This window comes from Marmota flaviventris, chromosome 6 (assembly GCF_047511675.1).
Source record: "Marmota flaviventris isolate mMarFla1 chromosome 6, mMarFla1.hap1, whole genome shotgun sequence".
Classification (NCBI taxonomy): domain Eukaryota; kingdom Metazoa; phylum Chordata; class Mammalia; order Rodentia; family Sciuridae; genus Marmota; species Marmota flaviventris.
The window spans coordinates 133,091,479-133,097,175 of NC_092503.1; positions in this window are offsets into that span (position 1 = coordinate 133,091,479).

Here is a 5,697-nt window from a genome sequence, read left to right on the forward strand (position 1 = left end):
CCTGGATGGGGCTCTGACTCATCTTTCTTTGGGTGTCCTGCATTCCTGCCCTATTATGTCTGACTACAGTTATTCTTCGGAGAGCCACTGTCTGTTGTGACTTAGGTTGACAGTGACATCTACCTGCCTCCTGCACCAAGTCAAGGGTGGTAAGAGAAGGCAGGGCTGTGGAGTGAAGTCACCTTTTCAGCTGGTGACACACAGACAAATGGCAGAGAAATTTAGAATTCAGTCAGAGACTAGACTTCAAATGTTGTGGAGCCTAAAAAACAATGAGGTCTCTGAAATAGCCTTAGCCCTACTTCACTACACACATAGGAGATGAAATGTGGGTCATTTGTGGTAAGTCATATGTGAAACAGAAACCAAAGATAACCTCATCCAATTGTAAATATCCAACCAACATACGATTATGTGATGTGAGCAGGGATATTTTTCAACAAGAGACCCAAAAAGACCTTAATGGTTTAGATGATGTGTCTCCCAACAGCTCACATGTGACAATGTTTTTGAGGAGAAATGATTGGTTTATAGCCTTAACCTACTCAGTGAATCAATCCCTGATGGGATTAGTGATAAGTGGGGGTGGGTAGAGTGTGGCTGGAGGAAGCTGATCATTGGGGGTTGTGAATATGGGTATATATTTTGTATCTGGCAAGTGGCCATCTCTCTCTCTCTCTCTCTCTCTCTCTCTCTCTCTCTGCTTCCTAATGATGTGAGCCACTTCCCTCTGCCACACTCTTCCACCAAGATGTTCAGCCTCACCTTGGAGGTGAGGCCACAAGCAATGGACTGCAGTCTTTGGATTGAGACATCTGAAACCATGAGTCCCCAAATAAACTTTTCCTCCTCTGTAGTTGTTGGGGTTGGGTGTTGTAGTGACAGCGTGATAAAACTGACTAACACAAAGACAGAACAACAAAGCAGAAATGCAATTCTGTAACTGCCACCAATCAAACAATTTTTTCTACATCTTCCCTGTAAGTCCTCCCCTCACATGGCTCATCATCCAAGCACTCCCTCTCTTTCTGTCTCTCCTTCCTCAATTCCTGCATTATGTTTTTCAGACTCTTCATATTTTCCTCTGTCTGTGTACTTCTCACAGCCCAAAGGGCCCTGGAAACTGCCTGGGGCCAAGTTTGCCTGGGAGATGTGCCCTGGGGGGTCCCTGATTCTGAAGGAAGGCTCTCAGGTGGTGGCTGTCCTGAAGTTAGGGACACCTGGTATCCAAACCTGTGTCTTTCTGTCCAACATTCCAAGTTGCCCACAGTTTCCACCCTCTGTGGATTTCAATTTTTCCATCTGTTGGGGCATGGCGGCCCATGCCTGTGATCCCAGTGACTTTGTAGACTGAGACAGGAGGATGGGAAGTTTGAGGCCAGCCTCAGAAACTTAGTGAGGACCTAAGCAATTTTGTGAGACCCTGTCTTAAAATCAAAAAAAAAAAAAAAAAAAAAGGAGAAGGGCTAGGATGTGGCTCAGTGGTAGAGCACCAATGGGTTCAATCCCCAGTTCAAACAAACAGGACAAGTCTTGCCCCAAGTCTAGAAGACTGATTTCACCCTTGGTGTCCATTCTTCCTCCTGAGTGGCCCTGATCTACTGCAAGGTAATGTCACACCTATGTGACTGCTGGACACCTGGTTTCCATCTGTTTTCTTCGTGGATGATGCTAGTATCTTCAAAAAGCTGTTTTTACTATGGAATCTTTAGGAAATATTTTTTAAAAAAATATTTTGGATATGGCAAAGATATCACAATGATATTTGGGGGGTTTTGTTTTTTCTTACTGTAGGGATTCAGTGCTTTTCTGTCTTCCAGGCAGGAACAGGAGAGTCACATATGGGCAAAATTCAGTCCACCGTGTGGAGTGCATGGACGGAAGCATTTCTGGCCCTCACTCTCCCTGATTCTGCCCTCCTGCAAAAACATGGGATTCAATCAATTAATCTGGAGAAAGGAAATCCGATCAGGATTATGTGGGTGGAGATTGGGGAATGTGATTAGATACTGCTTTCTGATTGGATACTAGTCAAAATGTGGAGGTGGGGGCGTGGTCTGGGAGGTCCATAAAAACTTCTGCGAAGCCAGAGGAGAAACACAAGAGTCCTGTAGCCCAAGGAGAACCATCACCACATGCTGAGGCTCCGAGCACCCCACACACCTGCACAGATCCTGTAAGTCTCACACCTCCCTGAGCACCACCGCATCAACTCCTCACCTATGCGGATTCAGGAACAATTTTCTGTTTTTTCTCATGAACCAATTTAGGACTTAGGGTTTGCCTCTCAGTGTGGTTTTACGTTTATCCTGAACATTAAGATTTCCACTTTAGTTTATGTCTCTTTCAATTTTCATTCTTTTCTTTTTTTTTGGTTCAGGTATTGAACTCAGGGACACTCAACCACTGAGCCACACCCCAGCCCTATTTCGTATTTTATTTAGAGACAGGATCTCACTAAATTGCTTAGTGCCGCTCTTGCTGAGGCTGGCATTGCATGCATGATCCTCCTGTCTCAATCTCCGGAGCCCCTGGGATTATAGGCTTGTGCACACATGTCCTGCATTTTTTTAAAAAAAATAAGTTTACATGGACTGCATTTTTTTATCTATCTATTTATTTAGCAGTGCTGGTGATTGAAACCAGGGCCTTGTGCATATGAGGCAAGCATATACCAACTGACCTAATCCCCAGACCACAGTTTATTAATTTTTATGTGCTGCTGAGTATCAAACCCAGTGCTTCACCCATCCTAGGCAACTGCTCTTCCACTGAGCTCCAGCCCCACCCACTTTAAAATTACTTAAGTACATTGCAATCCTGTTTCAATCTAATTGATTAGAATTCTATTTTCATTTTTTAAGGAAGATTTATTTATTTATTGTATTTAATATTTAATTTTTAGATTTAGGTAGACATGATATCTTTATTTTTTTTTTTTTTTATTTTTATGTGGTGTTGAGGATGGAACCCAGTGCCCCATGCATGCCAGGCAGTGAGTGCACTACTGCTTGAGCCATATCCCCAGCCCTGGAATTCTATTTTCTGATAATAAAAATATTTATATTGTGCATCCTTAAAATTATACTTTTTGCTGTGCTTGGTGGCACATGCCTATAATCCCAGCAATTTAGGAGATTGAGGAAGCAGGAGGATTAGTGTTCAAAGCCAGCCACATCAGCATCAGGTGCTAAACAACTCAGTGAGACCATGTCTCCAAATAAATGCAAAATAGGGTTGAAGAAATGGCTCAGTGGTTGAATGCCCTGAATTCAATCCCCAATACTATCCGTCCAAGACATGATAGTTTATGGCCTATGTGTTTTGTAATTTTGTAATTTGTTTAAACATATTAAACAAAAATGTTAAAACCATATTATGTAACAATTCACAGACTCTGTTCTAATTCATTTTGTCTATTCAACTCCCCATAAGATGGCAAAATATCACATGGGTAACAGATATCCTTGTGACTCTGCTGTAATTTCCAATCTTTTATAATATGGGTACATGCTTTATAATTGCATATTTAATTTTTTAAAATTATAAGTAACATCATCCATTTGAGGGCTAGTCCTTTCCCAGCCTTGGTAGTTGTTGAAACTGAGGAGCCTACTGCATTAGGTCACATGACACTCCACTTCCCATTTTATAAGGACAAAATATAATCAAAGGCTTTCCCCCATTATGGGTGATGTGAGCTTTTAGACTCCCCAGTACCCCCTTACCAGTGGCTGCACATGTATGAGATAGTGGCCTTTTTCCCTGGACCATTTTTCAGGATCCTTCTTCTTTCAGACTCCCCAGGATGAGCACCCAGTCCTCACCCACACTGCTGGAGCTGGCAGGGTGCAGCCTGCTGAGCAACAGGTCCAGGGTCGTCCTGGATCTGGAGGACCTGCCCATAGAGCTCTTCTCACCACTCTTTGTGGAGGCTTTCAACAGGGGACACACTGAGGTCCTGAAGAAAATGGTGCAGGCCTGGCCCTTCACCTGCCTGCCCCTGGGGGCCCTGATGAGGAAGCCATAGCTCGAGATGATCCGAATGGCACTGGATGGGCTGGACATGCTGCTTGCCCAGCAGGATCACCCCAGGTGAGGGGGACCCAGGTAGCCTGGAAGCGCCCTGGGGACCAGGGAAGTGATGGCTGTGGGTGGGAAGACTGGGTGCTGAAGAGTGCCACCAGAGACATTTTGGAGAGACATTGCCCATGCTGAGCCCCATCTGGGAACATGTCCCAGATGTGAAGGGTGCTTGTGGCAGCTGCGGTGACCACTGAAGAGGGCTGAATCTGCCCCTCCCTCAGCTGCTACAGGTCGGGTCAGCAACCTGTATTGGAGGGAAGTGGATGGAGAAAAGCAAGACAGAATAAAGAGGTGGGGCAGGGGGAAGAGGCTGAGATGAAGGAAGGGGCCTCAGGGCTGAGACTCTGCTGTCATCCCACAGGAGGTGGAAACTGCAGGTGCTGGATATGTGGAGTGTTCACCACAACTTCTGGAGGAAGTGGTCAGGAGCCATGGACAATGACTGCTTACCAGATGCCATGAAGAAGAATCAAATGATGAAACATGGTCCAGCAGTGGCAGCTAAGCCACCCTTGAACTTTTTCATAAACTTGAACCTCACAAAAAGGCCCCTGGATGAATTCCTGACCCACTTGTTCCTGTGGGTCACACAGAGAAGGGACAGGCTGCACCTGTGTTGCAAGAGGCTGAAGATCTTTGGGAAACACACCAGCCACAACAGGAAGGTCCTGAGACTGTTGCAGCTGAACTCTGTAAAGAAGGTGGAAGTGGACTGCACCTGGGCGCCCTCCACCTTGGCTGCTTGTGCTCCTTTCTTGGGCCAGATGAGGAACCTGAGGAAGCTGCTTGTCTCCCAGGTCCGCATGCCTACCCACACCTCCCCAGAGGAGCAGGAGCGGCTGCTCCCCCAGCTCACCTTGCAGTTCCTCAGGATGGAATGCCTGCAGATGTTCTATGTGGATGCTGTCCTCCTCCTCAAGGGCCACCTGGAGCATGTGCTGAGGTGAGTAAGGGGGGTGAGCATCCTCTGCAGACCAGTATCAGTATATATAAAAGGGCACCTATTGTGTGGCAGCCACTGACACACTCAAGGTGAACAAGACACTGGAAGGTAAATAACCCATCATCTACTCCTATTGTATTCTGAAGCTCAATCTCCTAACCTGTGTTAGAGCAAAGGGCTAAACCAGGGTCCATGGTCTGGGAAGCATAACTCTGCTTGGAAGCCAGCTGGGGAGAACAGGAGCTAGTGAGGGTGGGTGAGGATCCTTTTCTTGGAGGCCTGTCTAGCAACAGAGGTGCAAAGCAGGGTAGAGAAGAGGGCAGTGGAGGAGGGGAAATCCCTACACCTCTACCCCCAACAGGGAAGCTCTGTGCTCTCCAGCTGGTAGCACAGAGACCCACCTCTAATGCCCATGTAAGGAAGGTTGTTCTGAGCTCCAGGTAGTGATTCTGCAGTCCAGGGTGAGGAGCAGGGATGGATGCTTTGCTGAGGGTGCAGGGTGTGACCCCTGCGGGGGTTAACCCCAGTAGGTTTGTCACATCTTGCCTGGTTTGTCCTTCATACATGACTCCCCTTGACCTCCTCTGACCAGAGATGTGGCTTTCTGCTTGTTATTGAGGATGGGGTTCTTAGAGATGGTGGATCCACCTGGTCACAAAATTGATGGT